Source organism: Erpetoichthys calabaricus, chromosome 8 (assembly GCF_900747795.2).
Source record: "Erpetoichthys calabaricus chromosome 8, fErpCal1.3, whole genome shotgun sequence".
Lineage (NCBI taxonomy): Eukaryota > Metazoa > Chordata > Cladistia > Polypteriformes > Polypteridae > Erpetoichthys > Erpetoichthys calabaricus.
In genome coordinates, this window is record NC_041401.2 from 34,808,530 (window position 1) to 34,824,560 (window position 16,031).

Consider the following 16,031-nt stretch of genomic DNA (forward strand, 5'->3'; position numbering starts at 1 on the left):
TAGCCGGGAAAAAAAATCTTGCTATCTCTTACCCTATGTGTCTCACACTCGCATTTCCTCTTTCATATTACAAAAGCCAAACTGACCAATTACAACAAAGCCAAATTAACCAATCATACTAAACACACAGACTTCCTTAGTGCGTTTTATATATATTTACAGTATATATATATTCTATAGAACTTGAACATACACACACTATATATTTAGAAATTAAATGAAGAAAGGAACACTGGTCTCTCTGGCACTGTGGTCATGTGTAAAAGCTAATCCTTGAATAAACACCAATTTTGAGTTGCATTGAGCTTTAAATATTGTCGAGACTGGAAGGGTTGGGTCAAGCGGTGGTCAGCCAGAAATGTTGTCATGCGTCCTTTGTATATTTCTCCTGCATTGTCTGGGCAAAAACAGAACAAAGGTTAGATTTAGTGTCACACCCTCAGCCTTACCCCCATATAACCCATTAAACACTCCTGATGCTCAGGACAATAAATATATATATATTGTAAGAACAAAACTCAGAATTCCTGTTAAGGTTCTGGTCACTGAAATGATCACTGTGTAATTGCAAGATCTTAAATAAAAATACAAAGCAGAAAATAAAATTGACTGCCTCAAGTTGTTGGAGGAACTGGTTTTAAAAGCTGGGAAGTGGAAGAGGCAAGTTCAGGTGTCCAGAAGAATGTGACGTCATTGGCGGGATGACTGTCAAAATTCCATTCTGTAAAGGGAGAAGGAGAAGAGCTGTTAAGTGAGAGCGCCATCCCCTGGCTTGGAGTGAAATTACAGTGAGTTAAGCCCTGACGATTTCCCCTAACCACACATATGTGACAATAAATACATATATTGCGACTTAGAGTATGATCCTACCTAGTAGTGGAGGAGCTACTTGGCTTGCTCAAGGCATGTCTTTGTAACCCAATTTTGTACAGCACTTCCACAGAGTGAATGTCTGGACTAGACATAGAGACCAAAAAAGCAAATAACGGAAAACTTTCAAGACAGAATAAGAACAAAAGAGGAGCCAAAGAGCAGATTTGAATCAAGTCAACTAATAGCACACCTCTGTTGCTAAGGCAGAAGGTGTTTTACCTAGAATGCTCAAGAACTGCAGATTAATTGACCACAGCAACTGAGAACCCTAACTGTCAATTCTCTAATTTGATTACTACTGAGAAAACTCATAACTGAAGGTAAAGAGCTGAAGCAAAACTGTAAACAGAAGAAAAAACAAACAGAGCAGCAACCAACGACCTTGGAAAAATGAAAAACACAAGGAAAGAGGTGGAACTCGTTTTGGGGACAAGTTCCTAATGTCTTTTCCTGGAACTCCAAGTAGCAGCCCCATGTATTCCTGCAATTCTGAATTACAGCACCAATTTAACTAACTGGGCTCCACAAGGTTAGGGGCCTGCTATATTTCGGCAACCGTGAGGCATATATTACACAAAAGACCTCCCTGCTGCCAATTTTCAGAACAGAGATCTCAGATACCAACTTTGGTGATCCCCACTGTTCTTCCTCTGGCTTAACACTACTACTATTTCCTGAGTGTCCTACATAATTGTCAGGCATAGCAATACCTTCCCAGTAGCAGGGTATCTTCTAGCCTGTATAATGGATTGAATTCTTGATCCTGACTGGATCCTATTTCTTGATGTCATATTGTAATAGTGAACCGTAATGCAAAAAATGTATTTATGAGGTATTTGGGATACAAATTGATTCCTTTGTATGGATTATTTTGTAAAATTGAACTGTAGGCACTATATGAAATAGAACATTGTTTTGAAATCAAAGACTTCTTTTGAAGACAGCTTTAAAATAATAAAACTAGAATCAAGAATAATAATTAGGAATATTTAAATAGAGTTTTTCCGGAGAAAATTGGTACGATTATAAGGGATATGATACTGTTTAGAAATTAAGCTTTTCATTTAGTTCTGTTGTATGCAATTTCTAAAAAATCCACATTAACTGAAGATAATTGAATGCCTTATATGTATGCAGGTTGACATTATTCCCTCAACCTTCTGGAGGTCAGAAAATCAGAAGGGGATCACCTTGCCTAAAGTTGTATTTCCCAGAATGATGTTAAAATGTTTGAAATACGTTAATGCTTACAATACAAGGAGTTCAAGAGAACCTCTGAGACCTGACAAAAGTAAATAAAGTGGACCCCACACCTTTACACATCGTCCCACGTATCTTGCATAAACCCAATTTCAGCTCTGCTTGATTAAAGCAGACAAGCTCTTCCATTACTTGAATAGGCCCAAACCTTCTGTCACTGCCTCCAGCTCTAGCCCCTTAGCAGCCTTCCAACAGGGCACTGTTCTGCCAGTTGTAATTTTTAATTGGCCATCTGGGGAAAGAATAAACCACTGACTAGAGATTAATCAGTAAATTAACCCAAGCATAATACACATCTCCCAGTAGACCCCAGGCAGCTGCTAGCTTGTGGGCTGGGATGCTAGAGGACGTTAGCTAAGAATCTGTTATTGCATTGTGCCTTGCGTCCCTTGCATCCCTCCAGTGTGATCTTGCTGGTGACCCCCAATTTGTTTGACAATTGCAAGGAGAATTCTCTGGGAGATGCCTAGACAGATGTTAGATATTACTTTAGCCCAAGACAAGCTTCACATTTCACCGAAAGTGACAGAGCTCCTTGGGTTGACAGTTTTCAGGACTGATTATTGCAACTCAACAGGCAACGAATTAAAACTTGCAAAAGAACAGCAACTACAAGTGAGAAGCATGCATGGAAAATGCACATTCCTCTGTGAGCAAAGCCTGCTTGAAGAATCCAAAATCTCTGACAAACAGCATCTTAAATAACAGAATGATCATCATGTCTTGTATATATTTTACTATTCTCACATTTTCATACTGAATATACTTTGTAGTATAATATTATGAACTGCAGTATAGTATTCTCAAGAGTGCTTCACTCAATTCAGGTTTATGGGGGGCTGCAGCCTGAGTCATATAAATATTCACATTATAATACTTCCATTCACACTTATGCATACCAGCTGGCAGTGTCTCTGTCCTCATGCACCAAATGCAATGACTTGCACCCACCAACCTCCCCTCTACCCAGGTGAAGAAAGAACTACAGAAACTCGGGCAATACAAAACCACCAGACCTGATGGTGTCCCCTCCAGTGGTAGTGAAAGAGTGTTCTGGGAGAAAGTATGTAGTTTAATCTGAGTCTGATCCTACAAAGGGTTCCAGCTGTATGGAAAACATCTTGTGTGATACAAGTCCCCATGATAGTGCAGCCAAAACTATTAAATGACTGCTGACCAGAAGCTCTGACTCTACACATTATTAAGAATTTTGAAATGCTAATATTGGCTCGCCTCAAAACTGGACCTTCTGCAGTTTGACTATCTGAACCATATATGGGTAGATGATACTATCATGTATCTACTGAATGGAGCCTACTACTCCCATCTGGAAAGAGGGTGAAGATACTGCTTTTTTTACTCCACTAGTGCATTGAGTACCATGCAGACAAAACTGCTTGATGAGAAGTTCTGGTCAATATGTGTTGATGTTACCAGTGTGTCCTGCATAACTGGTAGACCACAGTTTGTGTGGCTTAAGAACTGTGCATTGGATATGGTCATGACTAGCACAGGGGGCCCTCAGTGAACTGTATTGGTTCTCTTCCTGTTTACCTTGTAAGCTTCAGAGTTTAGATACAATACTGAATCATATCATCTGCATAAATGTTTTGATGATCCAGCCATAGTTGGGTTTATCAGTGGTGGACAGGAGAAAGAATACAGGAGTCTAATGAAGGACTTTGTTGAATGGTGCACAATGAACCGCTTGCACCATTAGACAAAAACGTTAATCTTAGACTTCAGAAGAGTCAAACAGTTAGTGCAGGTGATGCCAACAAACTAAGCAAACTGATTAAAAAGAAGCTGTTTCAATCTTGGTGGTAGAGCAGATGGTCACTCATGAAGTTGCTTACTGTCCTGAACAATTACTCTCACCTCCCATATGAGGAACACATTTAGTAACAGAACGAGACAACTGCATTGCTCTGAGGATATGAGGTTGTTTCTACCCTCAGCCATCAGGCTCTATAATGAGTCACCCCTCGGCCAAGGTGCTCTAGTTCTCTGTGTGTTGAATGGTACTGAGCTGGTCTATCCGGCAGCTTAACAGACAGTGATGCTGTGTGCAGTGTACTCTGCCAGTGGCTGACATCCTGTACTGTAAAATGATATCTTATTAGTATATGCAATTCTAATTACTTTACTCTAAAAACCTACGCTTTTTTATTTACTTACACATAATTCTTGATATATGTGTATTTATACCATTGTTAGTATACTTAAGATTTATAATTGTTGTTATATGTACGTTTTGTGTCTGCTGTTTTAACACTGAAATTTACTTCAAGATTAATAATCTATCTATCTATCTATCTATCTATCTATCTATCTATCTATCTATCTATCTATCTATCTATCTATCTATCTATCTATCTATTGTCATGCATGTCAAAGGAGAACACTACCACCCTCGTACACAAGGGGACACAGTTGCTGACTGTTGTGCCTCTTTGTCCATTAATAGATCTGAAAAGATGCCCTATGAGGCCAGTTGACTCCGCCCCTTCTGGTCCAAGGACTTAAAAGGCAAGGCATCCCAGTAGGAAACATTTCATTTGGGCATAATCAATCTGCCGGATGGAGCTCCAACCTGATACCTAACTGGTTAAACTTAATATTTAAAATAACCTGAATGGCGCCCTAAAATTCCATTTGGGCTTGTACATTCATCTCAGTCAACAACACTATCTATCTATCTATCTATCTATCTATCTATCTATCTATCTATCTATCTATCTATCTATCTATCTATCTATCTATCTATCTATCTATAGTATAATATAATATAATTTGATGGTTAGTACTGCTGCCACAGAATTTAAGAAGTCTAAGCTCATATCTGCTAGTGATGGTCTGTGCAGAGTTTGCATGAGTTTATATTTCTTGGTGCTCCACCTTTTTTCTTGCTTCACAAAGTTTAGGATAATTAGAGGTTCTGAACTGTCCAGAATGGATGAATGTATGTGTGTGTATGAGTATCCCCTTGCATTAAATTGTAGCTCCATCCAAGACTGGATAAAGTATTAGTCTGCTAGTGAGCACAGTCACTCACACCAACATTGGGATATTTAGCAGTCAATTAGTAACCTAATGTGTGTTTCGGGAATGTCTGAGGAAACCAAACCAACTCAAAAACTCATGTGTACACAGTGGCAATGCACCCAATAAGCCAGTATTTGAACCCCAGTCCTGCTACTGTAAGCTGGCAGTGCTGAATGGTTGTGCTTATGTCTCCTTTTTCCTGCAAAGTGATGAACCTTTCACTGTGTAAACAATCCCAGGATTTAACACCTTAATCCATGTGGAGAAGGTCGTCGTGTTTCCTAAAATTAATGTTTTGTGTTTCACCTAATTCTAAATGAATTAGCTCTGTGAAACAGTTTATGTGCTTCTTACAAAAATGGGTATCAGTTCCAGCTGCCCTGCTTGTCTTTTTTGTAATCGTTCTAATAACTGCTAATGTTCCCCATGCACTTGGCTAAGTCTGTTCATCATCTCTAACAAATGTTTAATTTCAGCTGTAATTATGAGGTCCTATTATAATAATTATTATTATACAATGTATTTATTAATGACACAGTAGTTCATGAGAGCAGCTGGTGGTAATGATTCTCTTCAAATGCAACTCAGGTAGAAAATTATAATTTGGTTCTGTTTGAGATTAATCCTTCCAGTAGAATCTATAGAGTAAGTTTAGTGTTCCTGGGAAGTTTAAGGACAAATCCATATGAGAGCAGGGGCCTCAATCTAAGAAAAAGGAATTCAGTAAGTTACTCTGTGGACATGTAAAACTAGCCCAAGGGACAGAATCACTAGGGAGCAGGGCACATGATGCAGCTTTGTATTCCAGATCATGGCTACTGATGAATGCAATGTCATTTGAGTGCTGTTTGTGGATTGAACCTGTGCTTGAACCTTTGTTTAGGGTGCATGAATACTTTATTTTTCCCTGCTAATTCAGGGCAATGCCAAGGAAGTTCATGCTTCAAGATTTTTCCTTTGAGATATCCATTAAATTGATTATGGCACCCTACTGCACAAGTATAAATGCAAACTGCTAAGAGCCCAAAAGATGTGTTAGCTGCTGGATGTAATATTGATGGCCCTGTAAGGTTTCTTTAAATGATTATAGAGGAAACTCCATTTGTAGTGAGCTGGTCACTCTCTATGTGGTGGTTGGATGTCCTCTCTGTGTGGATATTCTCTGATCACTTTTGTAGTTTCCAAAATACTTACAATATGCAAACTGAGGGGCAAATTTAAATTGTATTGGTACAAGTTTGTTTAGGTGTAAGCGCGTGGTTTGGTTCCTGTCTTGTGTCAAACACTCCACTTAGAGATGCCCTCATATCATGATATTGTACTGATCTTGAATTCCAGAAAGCACTGGCTAGATTGCCAGCAAAAAAAAAAAATAAAAAAAATAAAAAAAACAGTGAAATAATTTTTTTAAAATGTATATAGAAATACAACAAAAATATAGTTTTCTGCCTGTGTTATAGTATAGTCAGGGTCTTATCCTTTGCTCAAGTGTTTTATCTTTAATATTTTGGTTTTTTAAATATTATTTTGTAAATACTGTTATTAAGTGTATGCTTGTCTTTATTGGATAGATAGATAGATAGATAGATAGATAGATAGATAGATAGATAGATAGATAGATAGATAGATAGATAGATAGATAGATAGATAGATAGATAAACTTTATTTGTCCCCAAGGGAGAATTAAAACCTTATAGTATCACACATTCACATGTGTATTGGGGACAGCTTAAGGGCTCTGGTGGTGGTAATTCCTTGCCAATCCACATGGTGGCGATGCATATGAACGAACGCCTCTTCTCTTCCTCCCTCTGCAGACCAGATGATTGACAACCTTACCACCTCTGATGTCACTTCTGGTGTTTGTTCACCTGGACCCACCTCTTCTTAACCAGAAGTGTCAACATCTTTTTCCAAACTCGCATCTTCAAAGATATCTTTTTTTGGCTGAAAAGCACTTTATTATTTTGTATTTGCAATATACGGGGTCACTGTGACGCCCCAAACCTTCATCCTCTTTGTCCTCTTTCAAACCAAATGTAGTATTTCTAAATTAATTATTTGTTTAAATTATTGTGTTACGTTAATGTCTGCGGTGGGTTGGCACCCTGCCCAGGATTGGTTCCCTGCCTTGTGCCCTGTGTTGGCTGGGATTGGCTCCGGCAGACCCCCGTGACCCTGTGTTCGGATTCAGCGGGTTGGAAAATGGATGGATGGATGTTACGTTAATGTTTTTTCTTAAAATCATGTGTGCACTTAAATTATAGATGAAGGGGATGGGGCCACCCCTAATGTTGCAGTCCTCAGGTTTTATATTGTTACGGTCCCTCAGTTCAGCATATCCATAACACTTCTCCAGTTCACCTCTATATCTGGCTGTGTGGATATTCCAATTGATTTTGGGATTTGGTGTTTTATTGTGAAAAAGTGTTCACAATAGGTACTTTAACCTCTAAGTTTCTTTTTATATTAGTGGACAATTTAATATTGAAAATACCTTAATTATTAGCCTCGGTTTATATGTACTTCCAGCATTACTATTATTATTATTACTATTTAACATTAATGCATCAGTTATTTTCAATACTGACACTGCCACAGTGCACTCGACCCGAAATGCACTGCACTATACAATAATAGCATTTTATTCTCAAAGACAAATCTGTAACATATTTACAATGGCCAAGGCTGGCTACCTCCACTTCAATACCTTAGCAGGAGCCAAAAGTCACTCCACTCATGAGTCGCACCTCTGCCAGAACAGCTTTATCCTTCAACTCCTGACTTGTTACCTAAGGAAAGACCAAGAAACACTTCAAGAGCTGCACTCCTGCTGGGATTCAAGGGTGTGGCACTTCACTCCCAGATAGTTATCATTAAAAGGACTGCACAGATGTTCTAACAAAGATAGATACAACTTTATTTGTCCCATTTGGTTACCTATATCCTTTGTCTAGTGGAATGCTACGTCTGCAAGAGCTGAACCAAAAACGAATCACTCGATAACATTAGCACAGCTCGTACCTGAAGACATATGAATCACTCACAAGATACAGGATATGACTGACCTGAATGAGCACAGCTCACTATATTGCACGCATCACTTGGGGCAGGTAATATCATAAAGCATGGCAGTTCCAATGAGATGATACTCAAACTTTCTTTTAATCATTACTAGGCAAACTAGGCAAAAAATACTAGTCAGAAATAGAAAAAACACACATCCTAAAGTATTCAAATCAATGTCTGCAAAGCCAAAAAAGAGAAAGAGAGAGGTCTGTGTAAATTAAAAAGTCCATCTTTTAATCCAGTTATGGTGTATGTGGTATGGTAAAGCCTTTTTCCTTTTTCTTTTTGTTTTGCAGGTGGTGCTGTACTTTCAATGTTTTGTTGCATATTCAAAACTGCCTTCACCCCCTGACTCTCATACCAGCACATCTCATAACAAAGACATAGGTCATCTTCCTCTATCAAAACTGTTTTGTGTCTGTGTCAAGCCAACATATGTAGGTGGCTTCAAGGCTATTTTTAGTAAGTGATATCAGTCAAAAACTGGACGACTAAGAATTTCCCTTGGTCTTGTGTTCTAACAGTGAAGTTACTTTAAGCTACTTATGGGATACAAGTTAGCGTAGTTCTTAAGCCCCTGCACAAGACTGGCAGCTGATGGTACACCTAGCGAAACAACTTACATTTGCGGCACATATTACAGTAACATAGTATTGTCCAGATATAGTTGTTCTGTCAGAAACCACAAAACAAGTTGTCATGATAGAACTCACATGGAGGAGACATATGAGAGGAAGTATGCAAAGTATGTGGACCTTCTGAAGCAGTGCTGGGGTCAAGGAGAGATTGCTTAGATTTTTCTAGCTGCTCACTTTGCAAAGCATTCAATCTGCTTGGCATCACAATGGACTCGCAAACATTTCAGTCATTAGATGCATCATAAAAGCATAGTTGGATAAAGAGGGATGATCCATGGACTAATGACCCCCGGCTGGGTCACCTGGGCAAGGACGTCTAACGTTGTGAAACCAAACACCCGATGTCCCCAGGATATATCGCTGATGATGCGTTCCAGTGCATCCTTCAGATGAATCTGCACATCTAGCATTCATGACTCAGCCTGCCTTCTATCTTTTAATCTTGTTATGCAATTCTGATTCTGACGCCCGTTCAGAAGCGTCAGTCCTGACTTCAGCTGCTGATCTCTGCCTCTCCTCCAACCACAGATTTTACCTGTTTCCTTTCAAATCATTTCATTTCTTAGTACTTCTGACTCAGTCTTTTAAATGAGTGAGCCTTTTCCATCAGAGTGTATACTCAACAGTTGTGTTGTATTGTGAAATGTTATGTTATGAATTCTAAGGTAAAGTAAGGAACAGATTTTTAAGATAAAGTAACCCAACAATGAGTCACTTGTCTGAAACTAGAAAAAATAAGTGGTGGGGGGCGGTAAATACGCCAACCAAAACATACAAGGGGTTTAAAAGAATAAAATTCCAGTTTGAGAAAAAAAATACAAAGATATTCAGAATCACAAAGGACTTTAATACACATCATAGCCCCTAAATATAACTGAAGTGGGATCATTTATTTCTCTGTAGGTGTTGGTTACTAGTGTTTCAATAATGGCACAACACAACTGCTCCTGAATAGACAGTAGACTGGAAAATGACCTTTTTGTTAAGCTGGCTTGAAAGCATGAAACCGAGTACCAAAAAAAATAAATAAATAAAAAAAGAAGTGGTGTTTCGTACCTTGGGAGCCATAGACTTCTGATTTGATCCCAAAAGAAGGAATCTGGAATGTAGAGAGTAAATCTCACCGCATCAATGAACAATTGAAGTAGCATATTGTGGCCACTTGGAAGGAGCTGTCTGCCATTCGCTAGAAATCTATAGACTCTGTTCCAAGTCCAAGTTTCTACTTCACTGTGTAACAAAAGCTAATCATTGACACACAAAGTATTCAATAGATTCACTACCAAATCCCAGCAATATATTGAACATTCTCCTTTTTTTAAGCTGCATAATGCAAGTGGCTTACTAGAGACATTAGAGCATATTCTCTTTAGTATTATATAGAAACAGTGCGCTTTGGCATAAATCCATGTATGTGCATCTTAAGGGGATTTTCAAAAATTCCAGTAAACATGCCACATTCTCACTTTTTATCTCACTGCTCATAGAAATTTTGGAGTCTTGCTTTACATGCAGAACTGTACCATGCATTACACCTCCCCATTCTTTTACTAAGCCTTATTATAAGTAGGTAAATAGTTTGTAGACATAATTGTGAATTTTGTGGTTATGCTCATACCAGTATAGCAGTCACAGCATTACACAATGGATATTAAGAATCTCCATCCATCCAGTTTTCAACCCGCTGAATCCGAACACAGGAGTCTGCTGGAGGCAATCCCAGCCAACACAGGGTGCAAGGCAGGGCGCCAACCCACCACAGTATTAAGAATCTTCACATCTTTATTGAAATTTCAGGCTGAAATAAATGCAGATCATCTCAGACCTGTTTCTCCTTTAAGAGGTAGATAAATAGATGGAAAGGGCACTGTATCATAAATAGATATATAAATAATGTGAACCACCAGGGGGCGTACTGCTCCCCAAACCCCAACACAGACAGGCTGAGACACAAGTTCAACACAGTACTTGCTTTATTCAGGTGGGGAAGCGTCTGTTGCACCCCACTTCACAGCACAGTACAGAAAGTACCCAACACAATACAATATAACGTGGCCCTTCTTCCTTTTCTTTCTTTTTCTCTCACTTTCTTCTGTCGCCTTCACTCCTCCTCGTAAGCTTCGTCCTCCACCTCACTGACTGGTGGTGAGCCCACACCTTTTATAGCGCACTCGGAAGTGCTCCAGGTGTTTCTTAACCTCCTTCCGGCTGCACTTCCAGGTGTTGTGGAAGTGGTTCCTCCAAGGAGTCAGCTGCGCCTGCAGCACCCTGTGGAAGAACCCATGGAACACAACAGGGCTGCTCCAAACTATAATTCCCGATATGCCCTGCGGGAATCTGTGGTGCTGTAGCAACCCAGGGGGGGCTGCCCTCTAGCATCTCCAACATATCACAATAGATAGACAGATACATAAAAAAGGCACTATATCATAGATAGATAGATAGATAGATAGATAGATAGATAGATAGATAGATAGATAGATAGATAGATAGATAGATAGATAGATAGATAGATAGATAGATAGATAGATAAACTTTATTTGTCCCCAGGGGAGAATTAAAACCTTACAGTATCACACACGTACATGTGTATTGGGGACAGCTTAAGGGCTCTGGTGGTGGCAATTCCTTGCCAATCCACATGGTGGCGCTGCATATGAACGAATGCCTCTTCTCTTCCTCCCTCTGCAGACCAGATGATTGACAACCTTACCACCTCTGATGTCACTTCTGATGTTTGTTCACCTGGACCCACCTCTTCTTAACCAGAAGTGTCAACATATGCTGTCCTTACCAAGGTGCCGTTTGAGGTGATCTCCTTGTTGTCTTACACCATAGCCTGGCTTTCCTTCTAGGAGCCCTCATGGGTTTGCCTGGACTGAAACACTGAGGCCCTGAGGAGTCTGAAGTTATTGTATTCCTTTTTCAGTGGAGTCCCTTGGGCTTTCAATTTGAATTTTTTTTTCCCATGGAGATGCAACAAACTGTGACTATGTTACTCCAACGTTAAATAAAATGTTGTCTTTTTTAATAGAGGGATGAGTACAGGGAGAGGAGTATCTGATCCTTCTACGGCATTTACTGCTTTACACCCAATTCACATCTTTTCCTGGCTCAGAGGTATTGCATCTCATGATCTCACTCCTCTTTATACTGGGTTACATGTTTCATGTGAGGAGGAAATTCTGACAACATATTCTAAGGATTTATGAGTTATGAATTTATGATTTATAACAACAAAATGTATTTGGAAAGCAGATATTCATGCAGAAATTGAATCATAAAGTGGCAAATTTCCCCTTGGGGCAAATGAAATAAAAGAAACTTTAATAAAAAACAGATACAAAATAAATATACACAAATAAACAAATACGTGAAAGACTTAAAGAGTGCCTTATCATAACTTGAATTACTATTAACTATAGCAGTTTTTGAATTTCTGATGGCTATAGAGGTAAATGACAAGTCCAAGGCTATGGCCAGATGACCAGAGAGGAGAGGACAGTGAAACCTCCAGCTGGTGAGATGTTGAAGAAAACAAATCTCTTTGGGTTCATAGTCCAAGAAGCTAACTAGAACAGGTTAGGTCAGGTTGGGGAGCATGCACTGGTACAGCGTGTTACTACACCCACCACAGGACAATACACCCAATGGGCAGAGCCCTACACAGACAAGCGGTCCAATCCCACCCTCTGGAAATGATTGTCTATCTGTTGCAGCCATGTGTTATATAGGTGTCCCCTTGGCCTGATCCAGTCGCTCAGGTTCTCAACAATGTCCAGGACTTGGACCATCACACTCTTGCAAATTATCAAGAGCACCACATAACCTTTTCCAGTGAACTCATGACCCCCCTGCTCTCCCAATCCATTTATTGACTTTATAGGAAGAGTCACCAAAGACATGAATGTTGCTGCCAAGGTAAGTAAACCACTTGGCACTTACCTAGAATCCTCTAATCTAATAATTAGAAATGGAATTAATTACAGTTTTGTTAGATTTAAGAGAGATCTAAAATGTAATAACCATAATCAATATTTATACTGTATCTGTTAGAGAGCATTTATATTGAATATATTGAAAGCAAGACAATAAAAGGTAGATAAAACTGAATGTTAATAGTTCATTACAATGAAAGTGGCTGTTGTTCTTAAAGTTTATATGTACTGTCACACAGAAGCAATTACGGGACATCTTCAGGCCTCTGATAAATTAAGCAATGCCACTTCACACCATGAGGGGGCTCAGTTGCTAATAACTTCTTCCCTTTCTTCTGTAATAATGAAGAATACTTATAAACTAACAGGGTACAAATTTTCACTAAATGGGGTTCAACATGGAGGTGCCCCAGCTCATCGTTTATATTGTATTTCTAGTGATTACAGTAAACCTCTCAGTCCCTTTAGGAACTCACTACTGCAGTATGCACCATGTCAAAAAGTGGGGTGAATTCCGCTTAATGCAACGGCCTTCAGTGTCATGAGATTGCAATCCTAATAAACTTCTACAGTCTGGGATAGGTCAAGCTATTGGAAGAAGAGATTTGAAACACCTAAGAGACACATTGGAGTGAACATGAGAGTCAACCAACAAATTCAGACTCTTCTAATTGTAAAACAAAGATGAATTCTTCCCTATGCTGATTTGCCTAAAAATGCAGAAATTCTCAAGCTATGTACATGGATACATCCTTGCAGCAGCAAATGGGAATACATAAGTTCTGAAAATGTATGGATAAATACACAATATTCTAAGCAACAGTTAGTTATTGTTTTATAAACGTATTGCCCATTTATTGCAATAGTGAATATTCAAAAGTATGCATTCATTACATTTCTCAGGTTTAGATGTATTAGAAACAAATTCTAAACCTGAGACGAAGTATGGTCAGTTACTAGAATGAGTCGGATTCAGGTTGTTGCTTTATACATATGTGTGTGTATACAGTATGTTTGTGTATTTGTATGCACATATGCATGTGTACTTTAGAAAGGGAAGGAAAAAACTGATGTTGGAACAGCACAACATGCCCTGTCCAGGGTTATGTCTCATCTTGTACCCAGGATATGCTCTGGCAACCTTCAACCCTGAATTACATTAAGTATTTAAGAATAGTTTGGTATGATTGACAGGGAAAAAGAAAGTCAAATTTTGAGCCTGTTGAGCCTTCTGAGGTATGTCTTGAAGTGGAAAACTAAAAGAGGAAGATATATAATTACACACTATATATTTTAAAATGGCATTTGACATTTGAGAACCTTTGTATAAATCAAGCATGGCGCATATAATTCCTTTGTTCTTGTTCATGAATTGAAATGGAGACAGTTTTGAAGTTTTATTACTTAAAACATGAAGTGCAGTTCTCTCAATCAATGCTCAAAGTAACATCCATCCATTATCAAACCCATTTAATTCATTTCTGCAATGCAGGGGCTGGAGTGATTTCTCAAAGCATTGGAATGCAAAACAAGATACAGCCCTACACTCTGGACAGGACAAGGCTCACTATTCTGTCACAGGACGCTCACTCATGCACGTATCCACACTCACATAGCGTTTATTTGGAGTTGCCTGTAATCCAGACTGTAATGTTTTCTGGACGTCGGAGGAAAACTCACACAAGAACAAAGAAAATGTGCAGATTTGACACAGACAATGACCTGGCATGAGATTCAAACCCAGGATGTTGGATCTGTGAAGCAGTAGCACTACTGACAGCACCACCTACTTTATATTATATTATATTATACCAGTAACGGAGCACTGCACAATAGCAGTGAATACGCTTTACTTGAGTATTCATAGTTTTCATCCTCTTTCTCTGTATGTTTTGCATTCATTTGCTCAGAGGTTGATGCGCTTGCTGCTTCCTGAGCAGCTCTTCTTTTCTCTACCCTAGTGGCCCGCTTCTTCTCTTCTTTCGTTGGCATCTTTTCGCGTTAAAACTGATTAAGTCAGTGTACAGTATGTGTTGCAATTACTTAGTATGCTTTCCTTAACTTTTCACTTAAGCTGGCATTTAAGTCTTCAATCTGCCTCAGGAATGATTTAAGATATGAAGAGGTAGGGGAAGTGACTGCAAAGGTGCTAGGGAATGAGAACAATGCGCGTACGCATGCGCCACATGGCCGCCTTGCTGCATGTTGCCGAGAGTTGATTCTACAATAAAAAAAAAGAAAAAGAAAAAGAATAATAAAAATCATCTCCCTGAAAGCAGGTGGCAGACATCACGTAGTAGATGTGTACCAAATTTCAGGTCAATAGGTGAAACGGTTTGCGAGCTACAGGTGATTTAAAATCCTGGACAGACAAACGAACAGCCACGGTAGCGTATTATATAGAAAGATATTATATTATATTATATTATATAATATTATATTATCCATCCATTATCCATCCATCCATCCATCCATTTTCCAACCCGCTGAATCCGAACACAGGGTCACGGGGGTCTGCTGGAGCCAATCCCAGCCAACACAAGGCACAAGGCAGGAACCAATCCCGGGCAGGGTGCATCTATTATCCAACCCGCTATATCCTAACACAGGGTCATGGGGGTCTGCTGGAGCCAATCCCAGCCAACACAGGGTGCAAGGCAGGAAACAAACCCCTGGCAGGGCGCCAGCCCACCACAGGACACACACACACCCACACACCTAGCACACTCTACGGACAATTTAGGATCGCCAATGCACCTAACCTGCATGTGTGCATGTCTGCATGTCTGCACCTAACCTTTGGACTGTGGGAGGAATATTATATTATATTATATTATATTATATTATATTATATTATATTATATTATATTATATTATATTATATTATTTTATATTATATTATATTATATTATATTATATTATATTATATTATATTATATTATTCACAGTAATAGAATAATTTAAAAATATTTGCTATCTGTTGGTCTATGGTGCTTTCAGAACCTTTCTTCTGTATTCATATATTATATTATATTATATTATATTATATTATATTATATTATATTATATTATATTATATTATATTATCCATCCATGCATTTGTGTAACTCGTGAAAAGCTAGTGCATGCCATATGTTCAAGATGGAAGCCATCCTTGGAAAGGTCACCAACCATCCATGGGACCCTGCTGACACAAACATCCACACAG